Source organism: Mirounga leonina, unplaced genomic scaffold (assembly GCF_011800145.1).
Source record: "Mirounga leonina isolate KUSES-001 unplaced genomic scaffold, KU_Mleo_1.0 Mir_170, whole genome shotgun sequence".
Classification (NCBI taxonomy): domain Eukaryota; kingdom Metazoa; phylum Chordata; class Mammalia; order Carnivora; family Phocidae; genus Mirounga; species Mirounga leonina.
In genome coordinates, this window is record NW_023270433.1 from 12,953,231 (window position 1) to 12,967,106 (window position 13,876).

The window sequence follows — 13,876 nt, forward strand, 5'->3', positions numbered from 1 at the left end:
CAATGAACACAAACGGCAGGATGCTTGTGGATTTGTAATTCTTTCTGCCCAAGGACGTTTTCCAGAAGCAGAAGGAATAGAAATACACCGGCAAAGTCACTTTCCCGACTGGTGCGTTAATGTCCTGAAGAAAACACGGGCTGTCCCCCACTTTTCTGTAGCGTTCTTTCTCTCTTCAGTTTGCATTTGAGCTTTCCCAAGCCAGACAGCTTCTTGGGAAGCTCATTAGAGGATTATATTTTGGTTCTGTTTTTATTTGAAATTTATTTAAATATAGGTGAGAACAAATAGTCTTAAAAAGGGGAAGCACTTCGCCTGTCATTTATTTTGATTGAGTGGCTTGCTGTATACTTGAGAGTTGGCATCCTTGAACTTGGCTCCTTTTATTAAGTACATAAAGTATTGCTTCCATTTACATAAAAGGCAACAATGCATTTTTGGAAAGTGTCAGAGAACCACCAGATTTATTTAATTAAATAGCTTTTTGTCCAGTTTTGAAAGTAATTTATTCTCATTGTAGAACATTTGCAAATGCCGCGAAGTGGAAAGAATAGAGGGATGGTTCTGCCAGTCTCATCACACGATTCACCACCATTACCTGTGATTCTAGTTCTGGCTGGTACTTTTTTTTTTTTTTTTAATCTTGGTGAAATACACATAACGTAAAATTTAACCATTATAACACTTTTTGGGTGAACCATTCAGAACCATTAAATACACTTACATCATTGTGCCACCATCACTACTGTCCATCTCTGGGACGTTTCCATCCTCCCAGATGGAGACTCTGTACCCGTTAAGCAATAACTGCCCATTCCCTCCCGTGCCCCAGCCCCTGGCAACCATCACTCTACTTTCTGTCTCCATGAATTTGACCACTCCAGGCACCTCATCTAAGTAGCATCCTCCAGTATTTGTCCTTTGGTGTCTGGCTTAGCTCACTGGGCATAATGTTTTCAAGGTTTATCCCTGTTGAAGCAGGTGTCTGTCCTTTCCAAGGCTAAATAATATTCCAATGTATGTATACAGCACTCTGTCTATCCATCCATTCATCAATGGACATCTGAGCTCTTTCTACCTTTCTGGCTATTGTGAATAATGCTGCTTAGACACTGGTACACAAATACCTCTTCAGGAGGGCGCCTGGGTGGCTCAGTCTGTTAACCCTCTGCCTTCGGCTCAGGTCATGATCAGAGTCCTGGGATCGTTTCCCACGTCTGCTCCCTGCTCGGCAGGGGGGTCTGCTTCTCTTCCCTCTGGCCCTCCCCCAGCTTGTGTTCACTCTTTCTCAAATAAATAAGTAAAATCTTTAAAAATAACCCCCCCAAACCCAAATACCTCTTCAAGTCCCTGTTTACAATTATTTTGGGTATATACCCAGAAGTAGGATTGCTGGATCATATGAGAATTCGATGTTTAATTTTTTGAGGGCCCACCATACTTGTCCAGTCATTTTTTTTTTTTTTTAAAGATTTTATTTATTTATTTGAGACAGGGAGAATGAGAGACAGAGAGCATGAGAGGGAGGAGGGTCAGAGGGAGAAGCAGACTCCCTCCCGAGCAGGGAGCCCGATGCAGGACTCGATCCCGGGACTCCAGGATCATGACCTGAGCCAAAGGCAGTCGCTTAACCAGCTGAGCCACCCAGGCGCCCCTGTCCAGTCATTTTGATACATTAGATCCAGAGTTGAGATTGTAGTCTATGTGCAGTTTGGTATCTGGCTTTCTCATTTAATTTCCCATCTTATTAACTATTCTTCAGAAACAATTTTTTTTAAAGGTTGTGTAATATTCCACTGCATTGCTATCCACATGTTTCCCCCTCCACGCATTGCTTTCTGCTCTGCAGCAAACGATTTTAAATTACGATGGTAAAATGAATAACCCTGGTGAGCAGCCTCATGCTATGTCCATATTTGTGTTTGAGGAATACTCCACAGAAGTAGGCTGCTGCCTTTAAGGAATTTAAAAATTTCTCCTTGGGGATTCTTGGATGATCATCCAATTCAGTGGTTTTAAAAGTTCTTTGTAGCCAAGGAAACTTTACTACAAACAAAATAGCACATGGAAGCACAGCATATGATAGCAGACAGATAAAAGGGGAGATGATCAAAGGAAGGGTGGACGGGGGTTCAGAGTCCTGCTCTCTCAGCCTCCCCATCTCCTCTCTGTGGTTCCTGAGGGTCTTCGGGAGATTCTGGGGTTCTCTAGAACACAGTTTGAAAACGACCAGGGTGATCCAGTGCCTTTATTTTAAAGAAGACATCTTGAGCGAGGAAGGGACTTGCCCGAGGTCAAGTTCATTTTTGTATTCACTCATTCATTTTTTTTCCTCAACACATAGCACTTAACTCCCTGCATGTTGCAATCATCTGGGGAGCTTATACAGTTTCCAGGGATTCTTCTGGATTCCAAAGCAGTAGGTGTGGGGAGAGACCAGGGCTGGACCCCTTGCTCCCCAGTCCACACTGGGCTCGGTGGGGTGCTCCCATTCTAGCCCCCTGCATTTGCACATGCTTGTCCTTCAACCTGTGGACGCTCTTCCCCACGTGCTCACCCTTCGAGGCCCAGTTCAAAGGGATCCCCTTCCTCTCTGAAGCCTGGCGCACAACCCTGTGCGGGACGCTTCGCCCTTCCTCCTTCCTCTGTGGCCCCAGAACAGAACATCCCCACTTGCACTGACTTCTTTCCACTGTACGTAATAGTTAACTGCTTCCAGGCCTGGCTCCCCGACTAGAATGTAAGCTCCCTAGGGAGCCTGTATAATTTCTGCATCCCCTACAGCCCCAGGCGCACACTGGGTGCTTTGTGATTCTTGATTGACTGGCATCGAAGCTGGTACACACCCCATATCTGGAGGATAAAAAAAAAAATCAGATAGCCAGCTACTTCTGGAAGGTCATAGAGCCCATCAGAGCAGAGCCAAGACTGGCACCAGCTGTCCTGAGGCTCGGCACTCGGCACTGGCCACCTGCCAGGGAGGACAGCTGTCTAGTCTGGACAGGGAGCACTGGCCCCAACTGCCTTATCCCCGAGTCCGATAATAGCCCAGATTTTCGGAAATCTAGAGAGCTGTGCCTGGTGGGTGATTCAGCGTGCAGGTTTGGATGCCTGAAATTTACTTTATAAAACTTTAGCATAGGTAGGATGGGATTTCATGTTAGTGCTATTTAGACTGAGCCAGTACACAGATGCTAAGAAAAAAGTCTAGTGGGGGATGGCCAGCTGGGGCTGGGGGTCAGCCAGCATTATATCCAGAGGCAGCTGCTACAGACCCTCCTGGTGTTTCAGTTTGTGATCCACAACTGATGCTTTTCTAACGAACACACTGGACGCTAATTCCCCGCCCCCCCCCCGGGAAACAAGTGACTTTTTTTTAAGAGGAATTGTTATACATGGGCTCATACTGCTGAAATCAAAGTATTTATGATATTTATGTATTTATGATGTGCAGATGGGCTAAAGTAGCTGTGATTCACTCCCCACCCTTGCATGAAGATGGTATAGGGTCCCTTACTCTGCTTACCCTGTACTAGCCAGGAGCTCTGGGTTCTGCGGGGTAGATGGGGCCAGAATCCTGCTTTTGGAATCCGGGCACCTGCCTCCTCCATGGACTCCTATGGCATCTGGGGAAGCCCATAGACCCCTTCTGAGAGTGTTTCAAAATCTAAAAAATACAATAATGAGATCATAGAGGAAAGGACTCAAATTGGACTATAGTTATGAAAATATTAATAACAGGGGTTGAATTTCAGCTTGGCCAAACTGGGAGGCTTCCGCATCTGCAGAACGGGGATGGTTCCAGTACCTGTTGCAGAGTTGAGTGAGAACTGAATAACGAGTGTAAAGTGCTTAGAACACAAACCTGGCATGTTGTGTGTTCAATAAAGAATAGCATTTGCTGCTGCGGGTACTGTTATTAGTTATTCTATAAAGTACTTATTCCTGCTCTTCAGGAGCTCAGGATCTGGATTGGGAGACTATGTACATATGAAATAGTAATTAAAAGGAGAAGTGAAGGTGCAGAAGAAAAGCCTGATAAAGGGCCAAGGGAGTGACATGGCTTCTGGCCGAAAGAGTACCAGGTAGTGGCTAAGCTTTTGGGCCGGCCAGGCTCGGATAGTTTTGGCTCTGACCCTGAGCTCTTGGAGCTGGGCAAGTGATACCATCTCTCTGGGCCTCGATTTCCTTCTCTGTAAAGTGGGGTAACAGTAGAATCTACTGTATAGGATGCTGTGAGCTCCACCTCCTCGACTCCTGTGACGATTGGTGAATGGGACCATGTGGCCGGCTCACTTCCAACCCCAGGAGGCTTCCAGTGCTGCTTGGCACCCTGTGTCCTTGTCCCTGGTCAGTGTCTCCCCCTCCCAGTGTCCCTGGCATCTGCTGCTAACCTGGTGCGAGGGGGGCTCTCAGGCTGTAGTCTCACTTGCTCGTATCAAGTGATCTAGCTTCTTCCTTCATAGGAAAGGGAGTCTGTAGACAACAATCCACTCAACTTCCTTCCCATTCTTTTCAAATGTAGGTGAATGGTCAGCCATCTCTGGGACTTGAGCAGAAAATTTCTCCAGAACATTAGAGGAACGTTCTTGCCTCTGTCTTACTTGCGTGTGTTCATGCAGGGCTCTTAGTGATGAGGAGGGTGAGGTTTTGAGAGGGAAGAGGGTAGACTTATACCTCAAGAATCTCCTACTCTGTGAGATGGGCGGCGTATCAGTCAGGATGGAGTAGGTTATACTGCAGCAATAGAAAGCCCCTCGAGGCTTGGGGCCGAACCCATAAAGGTTTATTTCCTTCTCTAATTAATATGGGCATCCGGGGTCAGCTGGTGGCTGTGTCCCTCACTCAAGGAACCAGGCTGCTGGAACGCCTTCTTGAATGTACTCCATGGCACAAGGAAAGAGAGCCCTTGAGGGTCCTGCCCTAGCAATTGAATGGCCCACTCTTATCATATTGGTCAGACTAAGTCACTAGTCCCCAACCACAAGGGGACCAGGAAATGAAATCCTACAATGAAGGTAGAGAGCTGGAAATATTTGGTGGAACAGCATTAGTGAGACCTCAGTGGGTCATTCCCTTCTGTGCCTCGCTGAGCTAAGCAGCCTGGGTGGTGCCGATGGAACAGCCTATGGACTTTCCATTGTGAGTGTTAGGAAACTACACCCAGGGCAGAAACCCCAAAGCCACCTCAGCCCCAGCGCTGAGCAGACGAGAGCAGAAGCTCAGTGGAGAACAGAGCCGTGAGGAGGGCAGGTGACGTACCTCCTCAGAGCTCGAGGCCCTAAGCTCCTGACCAAGACCAAGGCCAAGGCCAAGGGGTCAAATTGTGGCTTTCACGCCACATCTTCGTAACAGACTCGTGTGATGTGTCCTCAGTGGAGCTCGTATTCAGGTGTTTCTGCTCCATTTCTGAGCTGTTTTATGTTTATACTTGAGTGAGGATTTTTTTTTTTCTGAATTGGATGCCTCCCTTAGCGTCAGCCCATCCGTGCTCACCATTTCCCAGTGACATTTCTGTGCTCATGTCAGAAAGCCCACCATTGGCATCCCCAAATCGTTCAAGAGCAGTGGGGCCAGGGGAAGGGAAGAACAGTGATGTGGCCATCCCTGGCAGAGGCTTCTGGAGTTTTCTTGGCCACAAATAAGGAAACTTGGGAAGACTGTTGACTGCAGCCTCCAGCCCCTCCCTGAGGCCTTTGATTTCCTGTGCTGTGGTTTAGAGGCATCTCGTCCTGGAGAGATGCCAGACACCTGGGTAGCAGCCCTGGTCTCCTCAGGTCATTGCCAGGTGGCCCTGGATCAGTCATTTGCCTTCCTCGTGGCCTCAGTGTTCTCATCTATAAAATGCAGCAGCTCAGAAGATGGGGGGCATGCTTGAGGGTAGAGTGACCTTGGGTAGTAAGGATGTTCCTGCAGCCACACGGGGAAGTGGCATGTGAGACTGTTGTCCGATTCCTCCAGAAATCCGTGGAGCTCAGAGTCAGGGAGTGACTGAACGTTGGCGGGGCTCCTTTGTCTTTTTCTGTCTCAGGACATTCACCTCAATCACGGAATGCATTTGGTGGCGTGATAGTTGGATTCTGGGCTCAGCTTCTCATCAGAGCTCCACGAGAGCGAGGTCATGTTGGCTAATCTTTGTAGACCTAGTGGGCTGAGCAGTGTCTGGCACATGATAGGTGCCAATATTGACAATCAATACTTACTTAATGAACGAACAAGCCAGGGAATACATCATTCCCTTCAACTTTGACTGAATCAGTGACTTTCAGACCTCCTATGGGCCAGAAGCAGGTTGGAGAAACTCTTGCCTCCACCCAGACCCAGCTTCCAGTCCAAGTTGAGTCACCTTGGGCAAGTCCCCAGATTCCTCTGCCAGTGGAAAGAGCAGAACTCACCCTGACTCACGGGCTAGGGAGGCTCCAGCAGGTGGGAGGATTTGAAAATGCCCCATCCAAAGGATGGGCTGGTTGTTTTTAGGACACGGGAACATGTGGACTTATTGGGAACACAGAGCAGGTGATGCTGGAGCCTGTGAGGTGGAGAGTTCTGGAACAATCATTATTAGGAATTAAGTAGCTGGGCGCCTGGGTGGCTCAGTCGTTAAGCGTCTGCCTTCAGCTCAGGTCATGATCCCAGGGTCCTGGGATCGAGTCCCACATCGGGCTCCCTGCTCGGCGGGAAGCCTGCTTCTCCCTCTCCCACTCCCCCTGCTTGTGTTCCTGCTCTCGCTGTCTCTCTCTCTGTCAAATAAATAAAATCTTAAAAAAAAAAAAAAGGAAATTAAGTAGCTGCCATTGGGCACTTGTTCCAATATCAGGCCCTGTGCCAAGCACCTTATGGGCACCCTCTCATTCACCATGGTTGAAGAGAAAGGCGTTGTTGCTCTCATCTTACAGAGGAGAGAAACCAGGTGTCAGGAAGCTCACGTGATTTGCCCAAGGTCACGCATTTCGTCAGTGCCAGACCTGTTGCCTCCAAGCCAGGCTGTAAGCTCCGTGCCATGCCGTCCTGCCACTGAGATGCGGCGGAACAGTGCTTGTCCCTCAGACACCTGTGTTGATCATGCTGGGTCCTTTTTCCTGAGTACCTGCAAGGGACTGGGAGCTTTACAGATGTTATTGTCCATCCTTTCAACAGCTCAAGGAATAAGAAATTACCATCCCTGCTTTATGGATGAGTAAACTGAGGCTCACAGAGTGTGGAGTGACTTAGTTACCCAAGGTCGGAACAGCAAGAAAGTAGGGGGGCCTGGGATTTGAATCCAGGCCTGTCTCATTCCAAGAACAGGAGAATTAAAGCCATCTCCATTGTGATCTCAATTAAGAGGTGTTTTGTTTTGTTTTTTTTAACTTACGGCTAGGATTCCTGGAACCTCATCTTTAGAGATTAGTTCTTGGAAGTCAATTTGTTGTCAAGCTATTACAAGAGTCAATTTATTACAAGAGATGTAGGAAAACCTAGTGTGTGGGGGGGAAACAAGACAACCTCAGGATTTTCCAGGAAAAATTTTTTTAGAAATATTTTATTTATTTATTTGAGAGAGAGAGGGAGAATGGGCATGAGAGAGAGAGAACCAGCAGAGGAGAGGCAGAGGGAGAGGGAGAAGCAGGCTCCCCATTGAGCGGGGAGCTGGACGTGGGACTCCATCCCAGGACCCTGGGATCATGACCTGAGCCAAAGGCAGATGCTTAAATGACTGAGCCACCCAGGCGCCCTTCCCAGTAAATTCTTAGCCTTTGAATACCTCCTAGCCTGCACAGAGGAAGCAGGGAGAGCAGAGATACGCCCAGCCAAGGTACTAAGGGGGACAGGTGGAGGTCAGCGGTGGAGCAGAAATGCATCTGGAGGGGCTGGGCTTGCACCACCTCTGAGCAGTTGTAGGAAAGACTCTGGATGCTGGAGAGGGGGATCCTAAGGGACCCGCAGGTGGTGAACACAAGCCCTGGATTCCAGCTGGAAAGGATCTTGAGGAGGACGTCATTCAATTCCCTTTATTTTATGGAACCGTTTCTACATAGAGTAACCCTATGATTTACCCTCCAGACTGGCACACCTTTGAAAGTGAAAGAGGGCTCTAGACCATAACCTGTTAACTGCCACACAACACACGTAAACCAGAACTGACCTAGGGAAAGCAGTTTGTATGGTCACCCTGATTTTATAGGGCCTTTCTGACTGACGACACCAGGCAAAGGCAAAGACTGTAGAAAGGCAAAACACAAGTAACAGAGACAGGAGGGTGGTAAAAAATGAAGGAACAGGAGACAGACCCCAAGGGAGAGAGGAGTGCTAACTTCTGTCTGCCAGTGGGCGCGTGCACGGACGGCCCGGCTCTGTGCCAAGGCCAGCCTGGGTAGCCTGATGGCAGGAGCAGGAACTGACGTCCGTAAACAGCATTTGGCATTTGTAGGTGCACACATTCCTCTCACCGGACGTGGACTTGAAAAGTGCAGGCAGGGGGTCTGATTCAGGCCGTGTGTGGCCCCGTCCCAGCACGGTCCCCGGTACTGAGGAAATGCCCTCCATATGTGTATTGCTGGAGTAAACACTGGTGGGCATGGCTTTGCTGAAGATGGTGTTTTGTTTGCAGAGGAAAGAGTCTGGGGCCCTGTCTCCGAGGAGCTTCACTGGGGAAGGCACAGCTCTGTGGACACAGAGAGCTTATTGGAGGTAGAGTGATCTTGTACGTGGACACGGAGGGCTTATTGGAGGTAGAGTGATCTTGTCCGTGTTACTTAACCTCTGAGCCTCGGTTCCCTGCCTGGGAAATGGAGAGCATCGTCTCTGATCAGAGTAAGGATCAAATGAAATGGCATATGCAAATGAATGGTAGCCTTTATCGATATTAATAATGTTCTAGGAAGCAGAGATCAGAAATCAGTTCCATACTGAAAAGATGTGCCTTAAACCATCAGAAAAGTCTAGAGGTGGGACGCCTGGGTGGCTCCGTCGGTTAAGTGTCTGCCTTCGGCTCAGGTCATGATCTCGGGGTCTTGGGATTGAGCCCAGTGTGGGGCTCCCTGCTCAGTGGGGAGCCTGCTTCTCCCTCCCTCTTTGCCCCTCCCCCCTTCTTCTGCACTCTCTCTCTCTCTCAAATAAATAAATAGAATCTTTAAAAAAAGAGAGAAAAGTCTAGAAGTTCCCCATCACTAGAAGCCTTCAAGCAGAAGCTGTCTGGCGTGGATGCTGTAAATGGGTGAAAACCTTTGGGAGGTAGGCTGGTTAGCAAGACACTGGGAGCGTTGACAGAGGGACTTGAACTCCTGCGGATGAGAGTGACTTGTTTATTGCTCTCATGTCACCTGGCAGACGTCAGCCAGCCAGGGGAACACACAGGGGCAACGAGGCTGGGACTGGGAGCCGGTCCCTTGAGAGACAGGCTCTGCCTCTGGGAGGCAGAACAGGACCCAGGCAGAGGCCAGCCTTCTCTCCCCATGTGAGGCTCCCTTGCTGGTTCCAGGGCCTCCCACCATGGCTGAGGGAGGAGAAGGCTGCTTAGAACTTGCCTCTCAGTGGTTCTGATCTCAGCCAGATAAAGCCTTGGATTAGGCACACCTGTTGGCTCTGTGCCCCCCACCCCCACCCCACCCACAGTGCCCTTCCTCCAGCCAAAGGCTGGCGCCTCCCCTTCTGTCTCTGGTCTTGGGAGCCTTATCACGGCCTAGGGCTCTGAAAGCCCCAACAGCTCCTCTGCAGGGGTCTGCAGCCAGAGTCTGTGGCTGGGCTGGAGGGGTGCCGTGACCCCCCAGAGCTGGGATGCAGTGCAGAGCAGGAGACACTAGCCCGAGCTTTTCATCTGCCAGGTGGTGGAGGGTTGGGGGGAGCGTGAGAAACAACCCCGCACATGCAGGGAGTTGCCTGCAGTGTGGGACGCAGAGCCAGGACCAGAACCTCTGTCTGCTGCCACACCTCCACGCCTGGCGCTCCTTGCGATTCTCAAGACGGCAGCAACCTTGCCCAGGCACATGTGTGTGGCCTTCTCCTCTCTTGCAGCGGCCAGGGGGCCCCGAGGGGGCCAGATGAGAGCGTGGCCCCCAGCTGGGAATCCAGAGGGATCCGGAGGGCCTCACCGGACTCTGCTCTCAGCCCTCACACGGCGGTCTTGGCTGCACGGGGTCCTCCCCGGCTGTCGCGATTCCTTTAGTTCCTGGCTCCCCACCCCCTGCTGCCTCTTAGCGGTGCCCCCCTGGTTTCAGGGCGGTGCCTGTTAGGGACGCCCCGCTTTGCCCTCTATGCTTCTCTGCCTCAGCACCCAGCAGACCTGCCCGCTCTTGCCCGCATGCTGGCAACTCCCAAACTAGACTCCTCCGGGCCTCGCTCTCTCTAGGACGCCACTGCTGCGCTGGCTCCAGCAGGTTCTTTGAACTCAACACATCTAGGACAGAACTCACCAACTCCCCCCACTCCCAGCCCTTACACCGCATTCTTCAGTAGCAGCAATACTATTCCACTCTGCTACTTCACCCAGAAACCTGGGCACCAGCCCAGAGCAGAGCTTGCAAATGTCAGCGAGCGTCCGCATCACCAGACTCCTCGTGCAGACACTCACCCTGGGCCCACACTGGACACCGCAGGGTCCACACCTGGAGCAGCATGGACTACACTCATCTCTGCCTCGCTCCCTTCATCCCACTGCTCACTGCTAGTATGGCTCTTACTCTTATTGCCATCCATTTTTTAGAATAGTTAACATTTTTTTTTTTAAGATTTTATTTATTTATTTGAGAGAGAGAGAATGAGAGAGAGCACATGAGAGGGGGGAGGGTCAGAGGGAGAAGCAGACTCCCCGCCGAGCAGGGAGCCCGATGCAGGACTCGATCCAGGGACTCCAGGATCATGACCTGAGCCGAAGGCAGTCGCTCAACCAACTGAGCCACCCAGGCGCCCTAGAATAGTTAACATTTATCGAACGCACAGGTGCCAAGCACCACGCTAGGCATGCGTTGTAACCTATAAAGATGCTCGGAACATCAGCTGATGTTTTACTTTGGTACAAGACGTATGAAAGTATCTGCCCATAGAGTTGACATTCTGGTAGAAGAAAGATATTTAAGAGATAAATAAGGGGGTGCCTAGGTGGCTCAGTCGGTTAAGCATCTGCCTTCAGCTCGGGTCATGATCCCAGGGTCCTGGGATCGAGCCCACATCAGGCTCCCTGCTCAGTGGGGAGTCTGCTTCGCTTCTCCTTATCCCTCTGCAGCTCCCCCTGCTTGTGCTCGCTCTCTCTCTCTGTCCAATAAATAAAATCTTAAAAAAAAAAAAAAAAGATGAATAAGGAGCCTACAAAAAGAAAGTCATTCTAAATCTGGGAATTTCTCCCCAACGAGGTGACACTTAAGCAAAGTTGAAGGAGAGTGTACTTCATGTAACCCAATTTGCTCTGTCACACACAAGCAAGAATGTCTTCTGTGATTGCCCTAAACAAGTTTCCGATGAAACAAACACTGACAGCCCATAAACATTTGGTCTGTAGGGTTCTTTGCCACGGACACTTAGTCCTCACACTCTGCAGAGGTGATCAGGGTGGGATCTTGACCTTCATTTTTCCCTGCCAGATGTGGTCTTGGATGCAAGGCCAGGCCTTCCCACACCTGGGCTGCAGCCACCTTGGCCATAACTCTGAGGCCCTGCAGTCCTCCGCTTCGAGATGTGGCCAGCGGACAGGTACCGCATGCTGGCGGCTAGCTCAGAGATCCATGGGCGGCCAGGACTGGGCGGGCCCTGGTGACGACGAATGATGAGGTTAGGCAGCCTGGCCAGGCCCGGTCCAAGCTCTTCCCTGGGTGGTCTTTGGCCTTCTTCGATCAGCACAGCTACACGGCCTGAGGCTCATTTGCTAGTTCTCAGTCTCTCAATTCAGGAGTGACCAGAAGTATGTACTCCTTTGTTTTGAGAGTGGTGCTTGGTATTGGGGCGGGGAACCCAAAAGAAAGAAAAAGTAGGGCCTGCCTATGGTCCTGTGGCCCTCAAGCCAGGGGCAGGGGAAGACCATGTCCAAGAGAAGGCAGCTTTCAGAAGAAAGTTTTCTGTTCACTCTTGTTCTTTTTTTTTTTTTTTTAAAGATTTTATTTATTTGAGAGAGAGAGAGTGAGTGAGAGAGAGAAAGAGCACAAGAGGGGGGAGCGGGAGAGGGAGAAGCAGACTCCCCGCTGAGCAGGAAGCCCGATGCGGGACTCAATCCCGGGACTCCAGGATCATGACCTGAGCCGAAGGCAGTCGCCCAACCAACCAACTGAGCCACCCAGGCACCCCTGTTCACTCTTGTTCTTAAAACTTGCATGGAAAAGGCACATTCGAGACAAATTTTCACAAAGCGGACACACCTGCGTAACCGTTACCCAGCCTAAGAAGCAACGGGACCAGCCCCATGGGAACTCCTCTGAGCCCCTTCTGAGTCTCAGCCACCCCCATCCTAACTTCTAGCACCACAGATTGGTTTTGCCTGTTTTGGAACTTTATTTTATATATTTTTTTAAGATTTTATTTATTTATTTGAGAGAGACAATGAGATAGAGCATGAGAGGGGGGAGGGTCAGAGGGAGAAGCAGACTCCCCGCCGAGCAGGGAGCCCGATGCGGGACTCGATCCCGGGACTCCAGGATCATGACCTGAGCCGAAGGCAGTCGCTTAACCAACTGAGCCACCCAGGCGCCCTGTTTTGGAACTTTAAATAAACGGACTCACCCAGGGCTTCTTTCTCTCGGCATTACGTGTGCGAGAGTCATCATGTTGATAGCTGGCTCAGTCTCGTTGTTGTGTGGAAGCGCACACTCTAGCACAGGACTGAGCTGCTCTGAGGATGGGCTTTGGGGCTGTTTCCAGTTTTTGCTGTGCTATGAACGTTCCAGTCTGTGTTTCTTGATGAGCTTACGGGCATTTTCTTTTGCGTCCAGACCTAGAACACGATGACTGGGTTGCAAGGCACACCTTTGTTCAGCTTTCCTAGATTTAAGCACGTTGTCGGGACTTCCAGACCCCAAAACACTGTAGCCAACCAGCTTGTGCCCCCAGAGGAGGGGGTGTGAAATTTTGTTCAGAACAGCAGTAAGAGGCTGGATTAGGCATCCCCTGACGGGGCTCCTGGACTTTGGTCCCCTCTCCCAAGTCTGGGGTTTCCAGAATGTCCTCCCAGGAGCCATGTGGGGCCCCTCGGGAGGGCTGGAATCAGGGTGGGGGAGGTTCCGGGGGGGCTTTGAGCTTCATTTCCCTGCCTCAGCCAAAGCACTCTGTGTGCTCTGTTTTGTATGGTGGAGTTCTGAGAATGACTTCCTGTGGGTTTTTTTTTTTTTAATAAAAGTTTTAGCTGTTTCAACGTTTGAAAATCCACTGCTCTAAGGTCCTTTCCAGCTGGAAAATTCTATTTTAGGAGCAGGAGGTGGGTGTGGGAAGGGTTAAGCATTATTCAGCCAAAGAGCAGGGTTGGGCCTCAGTGACCTTTTAAAGTTCTTATAGCTCAGTTTTCGATGCGGGAGATCTCATAACATTCTATAAAAATAGCGTTCAAACAAAACAACTTCCGAAGTTCAAAAGATGTGGAGGAGAGGCTTAACCTTGGGGGCCGTCTCGGTAGCATTTCGACAGAAGTCTTGAGGACTCCCCTTCGCCCACCCACCCCTGAATATATATATATTTTTTAACCTCTCCATTGGCTGTTCCTTATAGTAGTCACTGGGGGACGTTTGGTCTCAGAACAGTTCCCATTTTTGCCAAGGAGTGGGTGACGTGGGTGGCCTGTGGGTCCCTCTCAAGGGTGGTGGTCTTCTCTCCTCCAACACCAGGCCTAGTTCCGCTGGGTGAGGGAGGCCCGGCCACTCGTGGGCCCAGAGAGAAACATCTCTGCCTTGGCATGTAGCTCTGAGTCAAGGCCTGATAAACA

At 50.3% G+C, this 13,876-nt stretch overlaps 1 protein-coding gene across 4 annotated transcripts in view; it reads left to right on the plus strand.

The window, feature by feature from the left end:
• The window catches only part of GGTA1 (glycoprotein alpha-galactosyltransferase 1 (inactive)), a 54,980-nt gene that overhangs the window by 14,889 nt on the left and 26,215 nt on the right, over positions 1 to 13,876 (plus strand). The gene's annotated exons all lie outside the window — the stretch shown is intronic.